This window comes from Schistocerca americana, chromosome 4 (genome assembly GCF_021461395.2).
Source record: "Schistocerca americana isolate TAMUIC-IGC-003095 chromosome 4, iqSchAmer2.1, whole genome shotgun sequence".
Lineage (NCBI taxonomy): Eukaryota > Metazoa > Arthropoda > Insecta > Orthoptera > Acrididae > Schistocerca > Schistocerca americana.
The window spans coordinates 583,202,939-583,225,930 of NC_060122.1; positions in this window are offsets into that span (position 1 = coordinate 583,202,939).

The following is a 22,992-nucleotide window of genomic DNA, read 5'->3' on the forward strand; positions in this document are numbered from 1 at the left end:
GGTAAATCTAAGTGTACATTGAACGGATAGGCTAATAAGAAATGTGGGTGGCATATTTGTCACAGCAGATCTGAAACTTAAATATATTGAGACAGTAATCGAATTTGCAGCGATCAGTTTCAAGGCCTAGCATAAACGTAGAACTGGGTCCTTCATTGACCACCTAACTCGTCCCAGGCTGTAAATGAACATTCAGAAAATAATCTCAGCTCAATGGTATGTATGTTTTCCAATAACACTGTCATCACTGTGTAAGATGGCAGAATAAACGAAGGTCAATTTCGCACCTTACATAAGTGTTTTATACATTGTAACAGGAAGGTGAATGTGTCACCTAAATTACTTTGGCGGTAATGAGCAGATTTGCCTATAAGTATGTAATGTAAAAGGGATGACACTCAATTGACGGTATTAACATGCCACTCCTATATAATGCATGCTAATGAGCAGAAGGTGAAACAAGTAGCGAGAGGAAACTTTTGTGTGGAAGCCAGTGAGGGCAGTCGCACAGGCCGCACCCCAGGAGGCACTACAGAAAGTTCTTAAGGGGGTGCGTCTCGCAGTGGGTCAACGACAAGACAGGTGACGCATACTGCAGGGTGAATGACGGACCGACAGAAGTAGGACAGAAAGAAGCTTTAGAAAAGTGCATTTCGGAATGCCAAAGGGATACGAACAAAACCAGTGACACATTTGATCATGTGAACTGCAAGTGGTACACACTGACAGACACATGTAACTTTTTAGGCATCTGGAGCAGGCACAAAACGTCCGAATGGCGGAAACGCACTGGGAAGGTGTAAGGTGCCGAGATTTCGACACAGTTTAATGGTAGGACCCTTGCGATTTGTAGAGAGAGTTTCCACAAAATAAGAGAAATGATCCTATTGGTCGAAAAAAGCCGTGATGTGGAAAACGAAAGAACTCAGGTGGGGAAACAGTTTGGCTATGCGAAAGACAAGATGGATATTTTGGGGGACTCTTCTCTGAACTGGCGTGAAGTGCAGAATGGGGTGCATAACACTCTGTACGATGCAGAGGAGAAATTTGTGTGAACACCATATTCACAGCGACTGACCTCCACCTAGAAATTAGCTGTAGCAATGTTGAGCTCCAACTGTGGAGGAAGTAACCAGCTAATTAGTTAATTGTTCTTGCAAGAACTGAGAGGGCATTATAATATGCACACTTCTCCAGCTGTGTGGGTGTATATTGCCATAGTCTGAGACTAGGGATGAGTTCATGTTTTCTCACATATCGAAAGACATAGGGAGAGTTTCTGCTGTAAAATTCAGCAAAGGCTCAGTTAGATTTTATAGGAATTTAAGTTGGCGAGAGCAGCCAGGCAGACAACAACTCATCGCAGCTAGGGTAAATACCACGTGCAGAGGTATAAACTTGTTGGTTCACCAGCTTCCATCGACTGTAAACTCGAGCGACCTTGGGTAACATTTTGCTCGACTTGTCACAAAACTGACCATCCTCGGTAGACTTGATTGTCATCCTAAAAATAGTACCGTATTTTGAACTGGAATCGGATGATTTATCATAGTACTAGCCAACATCATAATGTAATCGTAAGAATAATTTTGTAAAGAAACTTTTAGCTAAAATTTAATGTTGTTGTGTTTATGATTATTTAACTTCCTGAGAGTTACAATTTAATATCGTTGTGTTTAGGATTAGTTCACTTTCAGAGTCCGAGATATGTCATTTTGACAACTGCCTTAACATTGTCACATTGTTAACGGTGTAAAAGCGTGTATTTCCGTGCCAAAATTGCAATATTAAACAATGTCATTACAACTTACACAGTTGTGTCCAGTCATAGAATAAGAAACCACCTAACCATAACCTTACAACTGGAGGAGATTTTCATCATCCAACACTCAACCGCTGACGTAGGTCCCATTTTAACTGTAAACTAAACTCCAAGATAGAAAAGTAACAACCTGATCTAAAGCCCATGCTTAATGTAAAAGAACCGTACATAATTGAGAATAGTAGAATCTCAAGAGTCATGGACACTGTCTTATCTACACATAATACACAAAAGCTCGTAAGTGGTAAGAAAACTAAAAAATAAATGTCGAAAAACTATCCATTTGTATTTAATCCTCATTTAATAAAAATCATCCTACATAAAACTGATTAAATAATGTCTCGGTCAATGTACCTGCAACAGTACTAGGATGGTGTGGTAGCATTACATCTAGCTGCCCACTTGTAGAATCAAAAGTGTGGAGCAAGTTTGAACAACTACCCGGTATCCCATTAAACTCTTACCATATAAGGCAGCTACAACAACGATCAGTCATATAACAGAATATTCTCCAAGAAAGACGTGACAAAATGTGAAAGAAATTCCACGTAGAAGAGCACCTCACATATAATTGACAAATGGGCAAACAATAAAATAACCGCAAAAAAGATGCCAACTGCATCATATGTGATTGGGTAATGGATAGTTACACATAGGGAATCATAACGAAAAGGAAACTCAATTTCGGCCTCGCACCATATGAAACCAGTAAGAAAGGTATACCGACGTTACAGTAAAGGCTACGAGGAAAGTAAATCAAAAATAAAAAACGTTTGTAGCATAAGCGTTGTTGTTGTGGTCCTCAGTCTGAGACTGGTTTGATGCAGCGCTCCATGCTACTCTATCCTGTGCAAGCTTCTTCATCTCCCAGTACGTGCTGCAGCCTACAACCTTCCGAATCTTCTTAGTGTATTCATCTCTTGGTCTCCCTCTACGATTTTTACCCTCTACGCTGCCCTCCAATACTAAATTTGTGATCCCTTGATACCTCAGAGCATGTCCTACCAACCGATCCCTTCTTATAGTCTTATAGTCTTATAGTCTTGATGTTCATCTTATATCCTCCTTTCAAGACACTGTCCATTCCTTTCAACTGCTCTTCCAAGTCCTTTACTGTCTCTGACAGAATTACAATGTCATCGGCGAACCTCAACACTTTTATTTCTTCTCCCTGGATTTTAATACCTACTCCGAATTTTTCTTTTGTTTCCTTTACTGCTTGCTCAATATAGAGATTGAATAATATCGGGGACAGGCTACAACCCTGTCTCGCTCCCTTCCCAACCGCTGCTTCCTTTTCACGCCCCTCGACTCTTATAACTGCCATCTGGTTTCTGTACATATTGTAAATAGCCTTTCGCTCCCTGTATTTTACCCCTGCCATCTTTAGAATTTGAAAGAGAGTATTCCAGTCAACATTGTCAAAAGCTTTCTCTAAGTCTACAAATGCTAGAAACGTAGGTTTGCCTTTTCTTAATCTAGCTACTAAGGTAAGCCGTAGGGTCAGTATTGCCTCACGTGTTTCCATATTTCTACGGAATTCAAACCGATCTTCCCCGAGGTCGGCTTCTACCAGTTTCACCATTCGTCTGTAAAGAATTCGCGTTAGTATTTTGCAGCCGTGACTTATTAAACTGATAGTTCGGTAATTTTCACATCTGTCTACAACTGCTTTCTTTGCGATTGGAATTATTATATTCTTCTTGAAGTCTGAGGATATTTCGCCTGTCTCATACATTTTGCTCACCAGATGGTAGAGTTTTGTCAGGATTGGCTCTCGAAGGCTGTCAGTAGTTCTAATGAAATGTTGTCTACTCCCGGGGCCTTGGTTCAAGTGGTTCAAATGGCTCTAAGCACTATGGGACTTAACATCTGAGGTTATCAGTCCCCTAGACTTAGAACTATTTAAACCTAACTAACCTAAGGACATCACACAGATCAATGCCCGAGGCAGGATTCGAACCTGCGACGGTAGCAGCAGCGCGGATCCGGACTGAAGTGCCTAGAACCACTCGGCAACAACGACTGGCCCCGGGGCCTTGTTTGGACTTAGGTCTTTCAGTGCTCTGTCAAACTCATCACGCTGTATCATATCTCCCATTTCACCTTCATCTACATCCTCTTCCATTTCCATAATATTGCCCTCAAGTACATCACCCTTGTACAGACCCTCTATATACTCCTTCCACCTTTCTGCTTTCCCTTCTTTGCTTATAACTGGGTATCCATCTGAGCTCTTGATATTCATACAATTGGTTCTCTTTTCTCCAAAGGTATCTTTAATTTTCCTGTAGGCAGTATCTATCTTACCCCTAGTGAGATAAGCCTCTACATCCTTACATTTGTCCTCTGGCCATGCCTGCTTAGCCATTTTGCACTTCCTGTCGATCTCATTTATGAGAAGTTTGTATTCCTTTTTGGCTGATTCATTTACTGCGTTTTTATATTATCTCCTTTCATCAATTAAATTCAATATCGCTTCTGTTACCCAATTATTTCTATTAGCCCTCGTCTTTTTACCTACTTGATCCTCTGCTACCTTCACTATTTGATCTCTCAAAGCTACCCATTCTTCTTCTACTGTACTTCTTTCTCCCATTCCTGTCAGTCGTTCCCTAACGTTATCCCTGAAGCTCTCTACAACCTCTGGTTCTGTCTGTTTATCCAGATCCCATCTCCTTAAATTCCCACCTTTTTGCAGTTTCTTCAGTTGTAATCTACAGCCGGCCGAAGTGGCCGTGCGGTTAAAGGCGCTGCAGTCTGGAACCGCAAGACCGCTACGGTCGCAGGTTCGAATCCTGCCTCGGGCATGGATGTTTGTGATGTCCTTAGGTTAGTTAGGTTTAACTAGTTCTAAGTTCTAGGGGACTAATGACCTCAGCAGTTGAGTCCCATAGTGCTCAGAGCCATTTGAACCATTTTGTAATCTACAGTTCAAAACAAATACTGTAGATTGTGGTCAGAATCCACATCTGCCCCTGGCAATGTTTTACAATTTAAAACCTGGTTCCTAAATCTCTGTCTTACCACTATATAATCTAACTGAAACCTGTCAGTATCTCAAGGTTTCTCCCATGTATACAACCTTCTTTTATGATTCTTGAACCAAGTGTTAGCTATGATTAAGTTATGCTCATTGCAGAATTCTACCAGGCGGCTTCCTCTTTCATTTCTTACCCCCAATCCATATTCACCTACTACTCTTCCTACTGTCGAATACCAGTCACCCATGACTATTAAATTTTCGTCTCCGATCACTATCTGAATAATTTCTTTTATCTCATCATACATTTCTTCAATTTCTTCATCATGTGCAGAGCTAGTTGTCATATAAATTTGTACTACTGTCGTAGGTATGGGCTTCATGTCTATCTTGATCACAATAATGCGTTCACTATGTTGTTTGTAGTAGCTTACCCGAACTCCTATTTTTTATTCATTATTAAACCTACTCCTGCATTACCCCTATTTGATTTTGTATTTATAACCCTGTATTCACCTGACGAAATGTCTTGTTCATCCGGCCACCGAACTTTGCTAATTCCCACTATATCTAACTTTACCCTCTCCATTTCTCTTTTTAAATTTTATAACCTACCTGCCCGATTAAAGGATCTGACATTCCACGCTCCGATCTGTAGAACACGTTTTCTTTCTCCTCATAACAACGTCCTCCTGAGTAGTCCCTGCCCGGAGATCCGAATGGGGGACTATTTACCGCCGGAATATTTTACCCAAGAGGACACCATCATCATTTAACCATTCAGTAAAGCTGCATGCCCTCAGGAAAAATTACGGCTGTAGTTTCCCCTTGCTTTCAGCCGTTCGCAGTACCAGCACAGCAAGGCCGTTTTGGTTAGAGTTACAAGGCCAGATCAGTCAATCATCCAGACTGTTGCCCCTGCAACTTCTGAAAAGGCTGCTGCCCCTCATCAGGAACCACACGTTTGTCTGGCCTGTCAACAGATACTCCTGCTTTGTGGTCGCACCTACGGTATGGCTATCTGTATCGCTGAGGCACGCAAGGCCCCCCCCCCCCCCCCCACCAACGGCAGGGTCTATGGTTCATCGGGGCGGAGGGGTGGGGGGGGGGGGCATAGGCGTAGTCGCAAGTAAACAGATGAGGATTCCAGTGCCCCAACTTAGGAACCAAATGAGCCTGTTCCGGAAGAATGGAGGAGCTAATGCGTAACTAGAAACCTCTAAAACACAAAAAATCAACCACAGAATTTAACTAACCAATGCTGCATATTGCATATTGAACGTATGCAAATCATGGAATGCGTAATGTGGTCCAATGTCACAATCCATGACATATATTATACGAAGAATGGTAGGCCCAAAATTGAAACCTGTGCTCGCAAAGTCAAATGTACCCGAGTTGGTAGCACATGAGCCCCACAATGAGCTAAAGACACTGATGAACATGGAGTAACGTTCCTCCGGAAAGAAAGAATAAAATATCAAATAAAAACCGACTGAAGCAGTCTTTGAACAAGGTCAAAAACTATTGAACAGCGAGACTCGTAATGTCAGGGAGCGAATATCAACTGATACTCGAAACCTTTACTACGTGTCACATCATATTCGAAGGTATTCCAGAGTTACAAAGCATGAATATGCTGAGGTAACTAGTTAGCAGGATAGTAAAGTAAACGGAAGGAAAGGTGGTAGATAACTCACCAAACAATTACGTTTAATGTAATTTGAAAGGAACGTCGATTTAGACCAGTAACACTAAGACAAGAGAAATTTGTCATTAAAACCCATTAGGCGCTAAGAATATATTATGCATGTTAGTGCGTGTGTCAAAATCAATTGTGGATACATCGAACAGAGAAACCATAAATGCCAAAACAAGCCCACGTACATGCTATAAAAACGTAATGCCAAAGAGACGGCCGGCCAGAGTGGCCGAGCGGTTAAAGGCGCTACAGTCTGGAACCGCACAACCGCTACGGTCGCAGGTTCGAATCCTGCCTCGGGCATGGATGTGCGTGATGTCCTTAGGTTAGTTAGGTTTAAGTAGTTCTAAGTTCTAGGGGACTTATGACCACAGCAGTTGAGTCCCATAGTGCTCAGAGCCATTTTTTTTTTAACCAAAGAGACGAAAAACAACTCGGATGTAAAGCGTGTTTAAAAGTATTTATAAAATATTAACATAAGAAAATTAATGTACATAGTTTAAAGCATAATTTAAAACAAGCAACTCAAAGCAGATAAGTAGCACATAGAACTCCGCAACGACGGCATCATTAAAATAACAGCACCAGAATACAATAAAAAGAAACATTGAAACCCACGTTAAATTATAGTGTTCATAATTACTGGACTGGTTAAGGAGCAAATGAACTTGCTGTCTTGAAGAAAAATTCGAACAGGAAAGAAGACCTACTACCAATTCTCGGTAACATGTATTAATATACTTTTATATTCGTAATGGCAATGAACCATCATGACAGTTGTCACCTCATCCAGAAACCGCAGTCACGAAGATGTAATTAAATTATGGGGGGGAGGGGGAGGAGAGAGGTGGGTAGTACTAATGAAGCTCTTAAAATGTCATGTTATATCGAAACAAACAAACCGAAAGTATAGCATAATACAAGAAGCTTATATGTAAAAGCCATAAAAGTAACTACCACATGAACTCTAATAGTAAGGAGCTCACTTGATTGTAAAATGAAGAACCAATTCTTAAACAGAAGCGAGTCGAAAGCTCTTTTCATAAAATAGAGAGAAACTTGGGAACAGCAAAAAATTGCTAACTAACTAAAAACGGAGCACATCCACGTTCGAACAGGTTCGAAAATAATTGATAGCCATATCCAGAAATAAATTTAAACATCTGACAACTGACGGGCTACCCATCCCCACCAAACATACCAACAACAGGCCTGGTCCTCATTATAGCTGAAGACCTTATCTACGATAAGCCTAAGAAGCAAATATAGATTAAATTGTTGGTTCCAACGAAAACGGGGTGCTATGATAAAGTAATCTCGAACAGATAAACAGCACATAAAATTATGTACTGGTGGCAACAATAAAGCAATAAAACCGGAATATCATAAGGAGAACCTTTTAATTTCACGTTAAATTAGGCTATGTTTGATTACTGGACTGGGTAAGGCATAACATATTATCTTGGAGAAAAAAGTTCGAACAGGAAAGATTCACGAGAGAACGTAACGGTAATAAATTCTAAATTGCCCGACTGTTGAACACACACCAACTAGGCCACGAAAACATAATTATGAAGTTTATGTAACCAGTTTAGGTGAGTAATCTAAGAACATATGACAAACGTAAATTTCACGCAGGGACCGGATACACAAGGCTAGACTGCCTACAGCGCACACAGAGACATTTAAGCACTCATTCTATACGCACTCCATGTCGAAATGCAACGGGTAGCGCTAACACGTAGCACAATGATAATTGTTCTCTGTCATGTGGCTCATAGTAGTCTGCAAAATGTATAAGGATGCAAATTTGATGAGGACGTAGATAAAACTTGACACCAGATATAGAACTATGTTTTCAGTTCTCAATAGTGATACAATTTGTGTTAAATACCACGCAACGTCATATTCAATCACGTGTATCGTACAAAGGAGACTATTTGCAATTAATCTTGTTTTTAGTTATCTTTTCTTTAACAGCTTGTAACTCGCTCTCTAATGAAATTAACAATTACACCATTCTAGAATTCCTGAAAGTCTGCATCTCAACAGCACAGTAGACAGTTCAGGAACCACATGAAATCCAAAATCTACGTGATGCCTATTTCGTCCGCAGCTAAAATACTGTCCTTTCGAACACCTTGAAAGATTCATGTGGAGTCATATGTGGTAACATATTAACGCACTTGTTAAAGAAAGTGTTGAACAAGGGATATAAACCATCGTTTTCTGTGGCTTACGTTTCTAACAGATGAAAAACAACAGATAAAAATGGTCAAATGATAACAATAGAAAAGCTTAAAAATATGAGAAAACGAGAGTGACATCAAGGGCCTGATGATTTGTGTTCTGAATCGCTCTTCGAACAGTATGTCTTTAATTAATCAGAAATCGTCTCCCCAAATAGCTGCGACAGCAGTCTAATCAACAGAAGAAAATATTTTAAATATATTATGAAGCTGGAGAGAGTTCTAAATTTTCCTACAATAAGTGGCGTTGAACAAGGGACATAAACAATCATATTCTATGGCTCACTTTTCAAACAGATAACGACCAGCAGACAAAAAAAAATCATAAAAATAGAAGATCTACAAACACAAGAAAATTTTGAGCGTAGTTACAGAGACACAAAGTCTTTACGTAGAATTTGTACCAGTATCAGTAACAAGCAGCTGGTAAACACGAACATTAAAATTATCGAGAACATTATATTTCAATTTTTATTTGTAAAGAATTGTAAGCTTTTATATTTCAATTTTTGTTTGTAAAGAACTGTAACCTTTTCTATTTAAAACAATGTATGATTCACAAGGGCACCGGCGGTTTTATTCGTCGCTATCACTGTGGGGAATGCATACGCTAGTTTCTTTACTTGACTCGTTATGATTTTTAGGGATCTGTCACACACTGTCACTTCAAAACCCGAACGTTTATTACAGAATTGGTAATTAACACTTTTAAATACATAGACAAGTTTTTCCTTTTAGTTATCAGTCTTCTGGCTGTTTTGATGCGGCTCGCCACCAATTCCTCTCCTGAGCCAACCTTTATATCTCAGAGTAGCACTAACACTTTACGTCCTCAATTATTTGCTGGATGTATACCAGTGTCTATCTCCCTCTACAGTTTTTACCCTCTACAGCTACATCTAGTATCATGGAAGATATTCCTTGATGTTTTAACAGATGTCCTATCATCCTGGCTCCTTTTCTGGTCAATGTTTTCGTATATTCCATTACTCAACAACTCTCCAGAGAACCTTCTCATTCCTTACATTATCAGTCCAGCTAATTTTCCACATTCTTCTATAGCATCGTGTCTGAAATCCAATAGGTCTCTTCTGTTCCGGTTTTCCCACGCTCCATGTTTCACTACCATACAATACTGTGTTCCAAATGTACTAATAGATCAGCAATGCTCGTTTTGCCAGATCCTCAATTTTCTTTTCCTTTCTTCTGCATATTATTCTTGTCAGCAACTTGTATGTATGAGCTGTTAAGTTGATCGTGCGATTAACTCGCACTTGGCGGCTCTTGCTACCTTCGTAGTTGTGTGGATGATGTTTCCGAAAGTCTGAGGGGATATCATCAGTCTCATACATTCTATACACCAATGTGACCATTCGTTCTGTTCCTACATTCCCAAGATTTTAGAAATTTCAATGTTATCTATGCAATTTCAATGTTATCTATGCCTTCTGCCTTATTTCATCCTAAGTCGTTCAAAGCTCTTTTAAATACTAATAGTGGGTCCACTGTCTCTTCTCTGTCCTGTTTCTCCTTCAGACAAGTCATCTCCGTCGTCTGGACCATGGCATAACAACAAAATTTGCCAGAGTCGTTCAAAGCTCTTTTAAATCCTAATAGTGGGTCCACTGTCTCTTCTCTGTCCTGTTTCTTCTTCGGACAAGTCCTCTCCGTCGTCTGGACCATGGCATAACAACAAAATTTGCCAGAGTCGTTCAGAGCTCTTTTAAATACTAATAGTGGGTCCACTGTCTCTTCTCTGTCCTGTTTCTCCTTCAGACAAGTCATCTCCGTCGTCTGGACCATGGCATAACAACAAAATTTGCCAGAGTCGTTCAAAGCTCTTTTAAATCCTAATAGTGGGTCCACTGTCTCTTCTCTGTCCTGCTTCTTCTTCAGACAAGTCCTCTCCGTCGTCTGGACCATGGCATAACAACAAAATTTGCCAGAGTGACACGTATTGTTGAGACTACCACTGCCCGGAAGATCAAGAAGAAGGCCAGTCGTGCTATTGTTAAGGAGAGAATTTATTATTCCAGACGAAGGTTGGAACCCATTTCAGAAGAACTGTTCCGCCTACATCTGATGACTGCTGGTCGTCTCTTTCATGTATCATGGGATTGGGTAGATGGAGTGACTCCAACCAAGTTTTTGACTGGATATGTAAGGATGGAAGTTCTCGACAGATGTCAAAATTTGGTCATTCGGAGCACAACAGCCGTCACCACAGGAAATAACTGCACAACGTTCCGTTGTCAGTTTCACGGAGAAAAATTTGGACGATGCGACGTTGTCCGTATTGGGTTTACGACTCAGTTTTGCACCTACACATAGTGCACTACCTGCAATAATTTTTGTGCGTGGTGTTGAAAGAGCTGTTCGACGCCTTCCTACGAGTGCTGTCGAAGAAATAAGAAGGGAAACTTACCGTCCTCTTTTGGAAGCTCCTCGTCCACGCAGTAACACAAACTCTGAAGAAAGGGCTGCACTACCAAATCTCCGAGAGGATCCGGACATAGTGGTGCTGAATGCTGATAAAGGTAACTCAACTGTTTTGTCACCTTGTAGTTTGCATTTGGAGAAGATGTATGGTCTACTTAGTGATACTGTGTACAGGAAGACTGTTTACGACCCTCCAGTATGCATGCAACGGAAAACGAGAACACTCCTGAACTCTTCCTCGTTACCTCCAGCAAGCGGTTAAAACCACAAGGCAACGTTCCAGTAAGACCGTATGGTCTCCCTAAGCTGCACAAAGATGGTCTTTCCTGTACGGGCTATAATGAGTAATACCGACGCCCTCCATATGATTTAGCCAAACGTCTTGCTTTCTTGCTGAGACCATTGGATAGCAAATGTCCACGTCATATACGGGACTCAACCGATTTTATCAACAGATTGTGGGCTCACCACCTAAGTAGTTCGGATCTTTTAGTGATTTTTTATGTAGTATCTCTTTTTACAAAAGTATCTCTTGCTAATTCCTTGGCACAATTGACAAACAGATCCAGGCGGCCTTCACAGCTTTTTTTGGGCACGCTCTTTCCCCAACTTATTTTGTATTTACCGAAGAATATTTTGAACAGACTGACGGTGTCGCTTTGGGTAGCCCCTTGTCACCCTTGGTGGCTAACCTTCTTATAGAGATTTTGGGAAAAGGATACTTGAAACCGTTTTTTGGAGGTACGTCGTAATACTTTCATAGTGTGGACCCAAGGAGAAAACAAGTTAACGGAGTTTTTACATCATCTTAACTCCATTCATGAGAACATCGATTTACTATGGAATTAGAGATAAGTGGTTGTCTCGCACTCCTGGACGAAAGAGTGACGGCTCTCTGGGACATTCTGTTTATCGCAAGCTCACTGATTCTTACTTGCACTCTTCAAGTTGCCATCACCTCTCTCGAACTACAAGTGTACTTAAAATCTTTGTACACAGAGCCCATACAGTGTCGGACGCAGATATTTTGCCTAAAGAGCTTGCACATTTAAAGACAGTGTTCAGAGACAGTGGATACACTACCTGGCAAATTAACAGTGCATTCTCAGCTAAAACCTAGAACCGGAAATGGACAAAGAGGAGAACGCGCCAGCGAAGTCCCTAGCTTTTCTTCCACTCGTTGAAAATATTTCCTTCAAAACAGCAAGCATCCTTAGAAATTTTCAGGTGAAAGTGAGTGTCCGCCCACCATCTAAGATTTCGGACCTGCTAGGATCAGTGAACGACAATTTGTTACTGCGGAAGGCGCGAATTTACCAAATACCTTGCCAGTGTGGTACGGCCTATGTAGGTCTAACAACACGCACAGTGGAAGAACGTTTCACGGAACATAAACGTTGCACTCGCCTTCCGCAACCCAGCAAATCTGCAATTGCGGAACATTGCATCTCCAACGGAAAGTCAATTAAGTATGACAAAACATTATTTTTGGCTTCAGCAATTTCTTTTTGGGACTCCGTTATAAAAGAATCCATTGAAATATGCATCGCGGAAAATCTAATGGACCGTGACAGGGCTACCAGCTGGATAATGCATGGAATCCCGTCACATTCGAGATTTGTTCCAGACAAAGACGCCGGAATAATCCGATGACTACGGCGAGCGGCAACCCCGAAGGCAGATGATCTTTGCAGTTCCACCAACGAGGGCGCTGTAGCCGGGCGGTGTGGTCCTTCTGTCACAGAGACTCTGATGCATACATGGCAATAACCTCAGCGCGCTATATAAGGCGGAGAGAAGAACGTCTTCGTCAATCATCGATGGCTCACCTGAAGATGACTGGCAGGTGCCCAGTCAAAATATCGTGGCGAGAAGTTTACGAAGACCGGCTGCAATCCATAAATCTCTTCGAATATTTAATTCAGTGGGAAAATTTTAAATTTCAAACCCACGTCCAGTTAAAAGTTAACATGCTTAACACTCTCACAGAAAATTATTCCATTCAGTGAAAAATTGCAGCATGTAACTCATACTCTCAAAATTATACCAATTCCAACGAAAAGTTACACACGCGACTGCTCAGTCACACAAACCACTCAACCAAAGCACGATGACCACCGAGCAACAAGAGACGAAAGATGAAAGACCACGTGTGCCCTACAGCTCGTCCTAAAATATTTTCCGTGCTATCACGAACTACTGACTCCTTGTTATATAATTAAACAATAAACACCGTTCACATTTAATGCTAATTCCACATACGCATAAAATAACAGCACATAGAGAAAATTGTAGCAGTCATTTTGTGATCTCTTATCGCAAACAATCAAATATAAAATGACCTATCAAAAAATTAACTAAGCCTTACAAGATGACTAGAAATTAAATAAAATTATAAATATTCATTGTCGGTTTTAAGAACCAGATTTCTTTTTCCCTTTTATTCATTACAATTCGCGTTTTCAAGGCGGTTTTCTATGTTGTTTATGAAACTAATTAATCAGAGCATGTCGAACAATAAACTGCGGGTGCACACACACTAGGAAAATCAAGTGAAGATCTGGGAAACGAATGCTGTCTTCATACTACGTGTAACAGTACAGGACTTATAGTCTTGGCATATAAACTTGACTTTAATTCCTTATACACATCCATGTAATGAAAAGTAGAATGTTGTGGCGTTTACTGACATCGTCAGCTTTCATTTTACTCTTCATACAAGCAGACTCTCCAATGGTACTGTTGTTGTTAATTTTATAATCTATTATAATTAAAACAAAATTCAATTTTCTTAATATTTATCCTAGAGTCGTGCATGAAGTCGCAATGACCTCGCCCCATAGTCACGATTTTTTCCCGTGCACTTCGTTTTTCTGTATAATGTTTGTAGGGTCTTTAATGTAGTTTCGTTGAAAATATAATATTCATCTTTCGTTTCATTCACATTAGCTGACACTGAATCGTCTCGATCCTTCAGTAAAGCACACCCTCTGGCCACTGCAAAAATCCCTCATCCCCGCTCTGAGCCTACTTGCACTCCGCGCGTGCTCAGTTACCTGCTGCGAACTGTCAAAGCCCTCACGACTGCCTCTCGTTCCATGAGCCGGCTTCTTGTAATATGAAACTATGTATGAAATTATAATTGCCCATTGTACCGTCGATTCATGTATACACAGGTGCAGTCCAGCAGTTCACCTGCACTTTGTAGGTGAACAAACTGTCTGTTTTGGAAGGTTACATTCGGCCAGACGAAATTTATGAATCGTTATTTTGCACATATTTACGACACTGTCGCACAATGGTAACACTTCCAACTCAAGTGACATCGTGTGGTTATTTACAGGGGTGAAAGGAGATATTGGACTTTGGTAGTTTGTGAACATGTTCAGAAAAAGCAATTTTGTTGATATCACGCCAAGATCGAGTTCTAGAAGTCAATTAATGTAGTAAATTACAGGGTGGTGCGGAGTAAAAAGCGATTTTAAAAATGTTGTAAAAAATTCAATAAACTCCTCCAATTTCATTATTGTTACTTTAAATTACACAAAAAGCCTTCTAAGACAATTAAGTAAACGTAACTAAGTTGTCGATATAACTCTAATAACACGACGTCCTTTAAAACGTAGTCATTCTTCCAGTCGAGTACTGGAGTTTTTCGTCACGCAAAACGAGTGTGATTTGAACCACATTCTGCCGTATCCGTTCTTTCCGTGCTTCAACTGCTCGTGGTGGGTTATCCTGATGTACTTTAGTCTTCAGGGAAACCCGCAGTAGAAAGTCAGTATTTATTAACTCAGGTGAATGGGGAGACCGTGAAATATCCTCATTCGCGAAGCCACATCATTTGGAAATGACGCATCAATAACAATCATGGTTGCTCGTGCGGATCTGAGGTAGTTCTGCGTTGTCGAAAAAATGTCACCTTGTTCATTTTGTACTGAGGAAATTCTGGGATATGGAAGTGCCCTGTGGTTAGGGCCTCCCGTCGGATAGACCGTTCATCTGGTGCAAGTCTTTGGAGTTGACGCCAATTCGGCAACTTGATTATCTATGGGGATGAAATGATGATGATGAGGACAACACAACACCCAGTCCCTGAGTGGATAAAAATCTCTGACCCAGCCGGGAATCGAACCCGGGCCGTTAAGTATGACATTCCGTCGCGCTCATCACTCAGGTACCACGGGCGGACAATACTGGGGTAAATTTTTTTCCAATAAATCTGCGTATCTCTGAGAAGTCACTATCGCAGCACTGCCTGTATCGTCTTCGAGAAAGTAGGACCCTATGATCCCTGATGGACACATAATGCACCGCGCAGGAGAGGTTGTTGATGCTGTTGTCTAAGATTCACGACACTCCAAACCGTAAAGTTCTGCTTATTGATGGAATCGCACAAACGGAAGTGGGCTCTTCGTCTTTATTACTTTCAACACTTTTCACGGAGTCGTATGTGACTCACGTAATCTGTTTCTTTAACAACCTTAACAATTTTGATTTTGTAAGGATGGTAAGGCAGACCGTTGTCTAAAATATGTTCTGCTGGAAATCTCATGTGCAGTGCCATGCAGGCGAGCTGAACGAAACGGCTTTTCGATTGTAACTCTTACATGCTCCTTGTTCAGGAGTACTCACTGTCTTTGGTTTACCATGCGTCTTTATCGTCGTTGACGAAGTCTTAGAGTTCTTAGACACTTTTTAATCGCGCATGCAGAAAGCACTGGTCGATCACGGTCAATCTGGAAACTGGTGCGAAAAGCACGATGTGCCTGCCTGTAAGAACTACCGTCTTGGTAAAACGCTCTGACGTCATACGCGTAATGCTGAGGTATTCGCCTCTCCATTGCTACTGAATGCTAGTGTGTCAAGAAAATGGCCGACTGCATCCCCACCATCTCCCAACAGGTATGAAGGATTCCGCTGCTTTTCAAAATCACTGTTTATTCTGACCCGCCATAGTGTAAGCAACACTGCATAACATGAAGCGTCCCAAATTCAAACAGGACATATAATACATCTATAAGATAAAGTGAGTTAGTGAATGGGATAGCTGCTACTGTTCGTAACAAATCAGTTGGCAGTTCCTCTAAAACCTTCATTTAAATTTTGTAGCTAAGAATCCAGGGCTTATAAAATTAAGGTTTTAAAGACCAGTTGTCTTAGTTGGTGGTGAATCTTCCAGGCTGTATGGTAGTGATTCACGAAACCGAGCATGATATCATCAGAGGTGCTCTTGTTTCCACAGAGACACCCACTGACGTGTCGGTCATTCGAGAGCGACATAAGTACTGCGAAAAAGGGGCGTAGTTAATGATTACACATGATCGACAGAGGTAATCAAAATGGTTCAAATGGCTCTGAGCACTATGGGACTTAACTTCTGAGATCATCAGTCCACTAAAAATTCAAATGGCTCACAGCTCTATGGGACTTAACTTCTAAGGTCATCAGTCCCCTAGAACTTAGAACTACTTAAACCTAACTAACCTAAGGACATCACACACTTCCATGCCCGAGGCAGGATTCGAACCTGCGACCGTAGTGGTCGCGCGGTTCCAGACTGTAGCGCCTAGAACCACTCGGCCATCCCTGCCGGCCAGAGGTAATCCTTGTAAGAAACAGATCTCAACTACCGAACAGTGGTCAGTCAAAAATAAAATGTATCTATTGATTCTACATAGCTACTGTCACTGTGTCATTAAGTTACATGCTTTCTTATTTTCTGTTTAAACTATCCAATTTATACCGTGCAATAGCTTCTCTATAAACAATGGACAAAAACAGTTAGTTATTGTAGACAAAATTTTGTATTCGTAAAATTTCATGATTTCCTGACGGAATAGCGTGCTCTGGAACAGCTCGTTTTTCTACTTTCCCTAATGGGCAACTATTTTTATGTTTCTTTAGACGTATATTCACGCTTCTCTTTGTCAAATGCTTTTTTATTCCAGTCTTTGATCACAATATCAATTCCTTTCAGGATGACCGGTTTCAGTCAATAATGGCCATCTTCAGATCTGTTCTACACCATGTCCTAATGTGATAATATAGTTCCAATATACACCATACCGCATGCACACGGTATCCTTTACATGGCGGAGGGCTTAACATATTTTCCTTGTTGGCCTAAAAATCGATCTGATGTTCGCCTCTATAAAATCTTCGTAATCTGCCCAGTTACTTTTTTAATGAAAGGGAGAGAAACTGTATTATTCCAGCGTAGTGTCTTATCCTTATCCTTAGGTCTACTGTGATTTGGTCATGGAACTCTATTTATTTAGTTTATGGGGTATCCATTTTTCCCGAAAGCCGGCTTCAGAGATTTTAATTCGGCATGCTTACGTTTTATGATCTAAAATGAGAACGTAGGCTTAAACAAGAAATTATACTGTACTATTTTGCCTCAACATTTTACAGCTTAACTGAGATAAACTAAAAGAAATCCATATGTCACTCATTTAGATGAATGATGTATAACGACGTGCAAAAATAATTGTTTTATGTTTTCAGAAAGCAAATTGTAAATATTGCTTTGTCAATGTTAACGTTGCATTTCTGTTTTGTAAACTGTTTTTGGACTGATAGAGAGAAAGCTGCTTAAAGCAGATTTCGTTTACGTATCTGGCTAGGGAAAAGCGACCAGTGCACAATTCTGGTAGTGAAAGTTGGTATCACTGATAGTTAGAAAAGAATGTTGTAGTACCATAGAGGGTGAGCGCTCAGAAAGACGAAAGTCGCTCAGTAAAACTGCATGTAAAATAGATTTACCAATTACCTAGAGTGTTCAGTAAGTAGCTAAATCGGAATTTCAAGTAATTGTTTTGGTCAAAAACAAATGGGCATAATTTGGTAAAATAATAATGCGGTCAAACAAGTTATCAATGCAAACATAGTCCATGGAAGAACTGATTAAAGATTGCTTACAATTCAGGAGATACAGCGGTACATGCGGCATATCAATTCATGAAACGATGAAGGGGTTGCAAAGCAGGCTAGTTTCTTTGTTAGTGTTGTTTAAATGCAAAAGTAATAAATACTTATACTGAGGATCAGAGTTTGTTAGTTTATCTGGCAAACAGTAACTGATGTTCTTTTGAATTTACCACAACGTTAATTGGTTCTAATTTAAATATAATCAAGCAAGGAAAGCCGTGGTGAGATAACGAAAGGGAGAAAAACAGAGATAGTGGAGCGTGTTTCGCTGGATATTGAGACTCATTCATTAGTAGTGCTAAGTAGTTGTGTTCTGCAGAACTTAGAAGTACCTAATGGACATGTGTGAAGTCTCCAGTCGACTTCCAGTAACAGTCCTACCACTAACGCTTATTGTACAGATTGTTACTCAGTTGTCTTTCTACATTAAGTATAAAATGTGAGCAACTTAGTATGTAAATTAACAGATTGTGGAGAAGGGTTAAAGTCGTATTTATGTTGTCAGGTTTAGTGATTGTGTTGGAAGTTTGCTAACCGGCAGAAGGGTGAATTACTTATGATAGAAGCCAGCATAAAACAGGGATACACATTTGCTCATCATATTACAGTACTTATTGATCTAAACGGTGCATCCTGTTTCTCCTGTCAACAAAGTTTACCGTTAACATACAGTTTCTATTTGAGCCTTAACTGGGCAGTGTGCACCTTAGTAATGCTGCCAAACAGCACACTTTCAACAGATATTGCGCTACATACGGGCAGTCACTAGAACTTGTACTTTTGTTCCTAAAGTGGCGTTAAATTCAGCCAACAATAACGTTTTCTTGCATTTTAAGTGAATTCCGGGCACAGATCCAAATTTACTAAAAGTGTGACATTTAGGGAGCCGCTTAATGACAGTTTTTTTTATTTATTTCTCTTCAGCTGCTACTATTATCAGCCAAGAATATCTTTATAAAAATGAGGGGAGACATTACAGATCATATGGATTTATATTTTCCATGATTGCTCTAAGTCGCCTAAGGTGAATACCGACACGGTGCCTTAGAAAAGGAGACTACGAATTTCCTTCCTCGTCCTTTCCCAATCACAACTTCCACTCCGTCACACACGAGATTGTTACCCAAGTGGAAGTTAAACCTAATTCTTCCTTTCGTTGAACGTATGTGCACAAGAAGCGTTTAGTAACCAAAAAAATAATTTTACTATTCATATGGCTTTGCTGCTATGGATTTTAGTTTGTGAATGCTTGTAATCCCCATCATTCGTTGCAAGTCTATGTGGTGGAGTCTTAAATCCCTGTACAGGATTTCTACAATTTTTGTAGATACTTGAACCTAGCTTTCGTTATTGGTCACTGTGTTCCGTAGGTTGGTTTTGGAAGATCTTTCTTCAACACTCCAAAACAACCTTTAAGAAAAAAAAAGCATTATGGTTGATATGATGTTTTCGTTATTGTCAGTCCAACGTACTGCACGATTTCATCGTTCTAAGATGAACGGATCTCCGTTCTTGAAAGTCTGAAATAGGTCACTTATCGCCTAATAAGGTGGATGGCTTTATTCGTGAGCCTTTTATGACACTGTTCTATTCCGATGGAATTCCCAAGGATCAGGTTTTTATCAAATTCTACCTAATTGTAGCCCTTCACTGGAAAAGTAATCATCTACATCTACGTGAATACTCTGCTATTCACAATAAAGTGACTGGCAGAGGGTTCAATGAACCACCTTCAAGCTGTCTCTCTACCGTTCCACTCTCGAACGGCACGCGGGAAAAACGAGCACTTCAGTTTGATTCACTGTCTTCTCTCCGTCATAATTTTTGAGAGATATCTTACTCCATTAATTTTGAGTGTTGGTGTTATATACACTACATATGCTTGTTTATCTACCCAGGCATTTAGAAGCGTTATTCTTCCTGCCTCCTCCTCTCACAACGAGATTCTCCATTTCTTTTCTTCTGTGTATTTCCCATTTTAGTCACATAAACACATTACGATGACCCACACAAATGTCATAGTTCTTGTCTTCAGTAATGTGGAAAGTCGTGCCACGATTTGCATGTGTGTTGTCATATGAAACGAGCGAAGTAAATTCTTGTAGAAACTCCGATTGTATATTAAAGTAACATATTCTACAGGGAAAAAATATGGAAACTGCTGTTTCACTGTGGCCACTCAGAACTGAAAGGCAGAAAATAGCCACAGGAAAACATATTATAATATTGCAGACAAGGGAATCTGTTAGTCCGGTGACAGGCGTATAGCAACCATCTGAACCGTAGCATAAGATTTTTACGTTTCCCCAGGGTGAGCGCACAAGATACTATGTAACATAGAAGTTCGGGGCAGTGTAGCTGTGCTGCAAATGAACCAGATAAACGAAGAGTTTTCAGAAGCATTTTTGTTGGACGAATAGTGAGTTCATCATTACAGCACATAAACAAAGAGTCAGACTCATATCAGTGAGCATTCATCCTGTAAGAAGGTAATGTTGAATGTCTCATTTAGTTGGAGTCAGCCAACACTGAATGAAAGTAAGAAGAAAATGACTGCACAGTTGTACCAACCGAAACAATAGATGAATCATCAAAACCCAGGAACGCAATCCAGAATCCAGAAACCCAGACCAGAAACGTAAGCATGGATTCCCATGTACGTTGCTGTTACAACTCGGAAGAGTGCCTAAGTATAATCATTGTGAGGATGTAGTGGTAACCAGGAACACTGAAATAAAAATTCTGCTGATGGTAAGAGTAATTTAAATGAATGGATCCAAGTCATGGAACGAGAAACATCTCCGAATCATCGCAGAAGCACATACCACACTCTGCGAGCTAACCGCTTCATTCGGCCACCGGTGCACCATTTCAAAAGAGGCAAAAGCGTGACCTGCCAGTCCACACAAAACGCCTCCAGTCGGCTGCTGTCCAATTTCTGTGTTTTTGTCCTATTCACAAGGTGTAGCTTTATCTGCCACTATGAACAATGAATGGCCTTCCGCGAGCTATCCAACTTCAAATTTCCATATGCGCACAGTTCCTCCGCATTCACTGGCAACAGCGACTGAAGACCTCCGTCAAAGAAGGTTGTATCACATTTGTGGCAATATCGATTTTTCACTGGAATAAATTGGTATGTCACATGAAAACCGCTACCATAGCAACGGATATCTTTTTCCTGTTTACAAGTTAAGCTATATGTAGTTGTGAAGTCAACCACTCTGGACTAATGGTGTATATCAGTGAAAAACGCGAATGTGGCTGATGTATGTTTAGCCCCAAAAGATACTGCTCACTGAACAGAAAGGAAAATAGATCAATCAAACTGAGCCGGCCGAAGTGGCCGCGCGGTTCTGGCGCTGCAGTCTGAAACCGCGAGACCGCTACGGTCGCAGGTTCGAATCCTGCCTCGGGCATGGATGTGTGTGATGTCCTTAGGTTAGTTCTAGGGGACTAATGACCTCAGCAGTTGAGTCCCATAGTGCTCAGAGCCATTTGAACCATCAATCAAACTGAAAGTGGAATGTCAAGAAAAGAATTAGCAACAGTGGAAAATCATGTAGTTCAGCAGCTAGTGAAGACGTGTCTCAAAAAAGTACTTCATATATGGTACCTGCAAGAACGATGTGTATCGTTATAACGTAAAAATTGTACATTAGAATAATTTGTTTCGCCTGCCTTTGGTTTGGGCAGAACAACAGGACAATGACGCTATTGCAGGACTACCTTGTTTTGACAGCATACTTTGGAGCAAAGGAGCAGTAGTTTATTGTTATTGGCCATAGCTTTCTGCCCTAGGAGTTCTGCATTAATCGGAGAGTAATGAGTATCAAGACTACGTCTGAATGGAAGTACATATTATCGGAAACTTGTATATCTTTCATTATAAAGCAAATGAGTCAAAATGACTTTTGTCTAGAAGGACTTATGAAATGTTGCCCAAACTCGAAAATTATTAGATACATGCAAATAATCTAAATGCCGTATACCTGCGTCTTAGTCATTATCTCATTCACCCTAGGGTACGTCATTCTCTGCTAGAAACAAATAAAATCAACCTGACGTTCAAATCCTTAAACCTGTTACGAGGTTACCTACATCTACATTACTGCTCTGTAATTCACACTTAAGTGCCTGGCAGAGAGATCATCGAACCAATTTCACACTGTTTCTCTACCGTTCCGTTCTCTACCAACGCGCGGGAAAAACGATCACTTAAATCTTTCCGCACAAGCTCTGATTTCTCTCATTTTTATTACAATGATCGCCTCACCCTACGTAGAAGGGTGCCAACAAAGTAATTTCGCACTTGAAGGAAAACGTTGTAGATTGAAATTTCGTGCAAAGAACTCGCCGCAATGTAAGGCGCCATTGTTTTAATGACTGCCACCCCACCTCGCGTGTCGTATCCATGAGACCCACTCCTCTATTTCGCGATAATACAGAAAGAGTTGCCGTTCTTTGAATTATTTTCAATTTTCTCCGTCAATCCTGAATCCCTCTGTTGTGCAAGGAGCTTCTTCCTCTACCGGCAGAGAAAGTAGGGACTCACTGGATTGTGGTTCAGTACAGGAAATTTTATGTGAACTTACTTTGTCAGTGAACAGTTCAATTTATTTTTGCTGTGTTTAATGTTCTCTTTGTTATTGTTTCTTGTCCTGGATAGAACTAGTTTTTAAAGGTTTACCCGATTCATTCAGACTTAGTGAGATTTTGATAACATCGTCTTCGTCGTCATCCAGGCATTCTTGACTAACATCAACACGCCAGTCTCAAAGGTGATCAGTACAGCGTACATTTAAAGCAAACCCACTTTGCTGGCCGGAGTGGCCGAGCGGTTCTAGGCCCTACAGACTGGAAC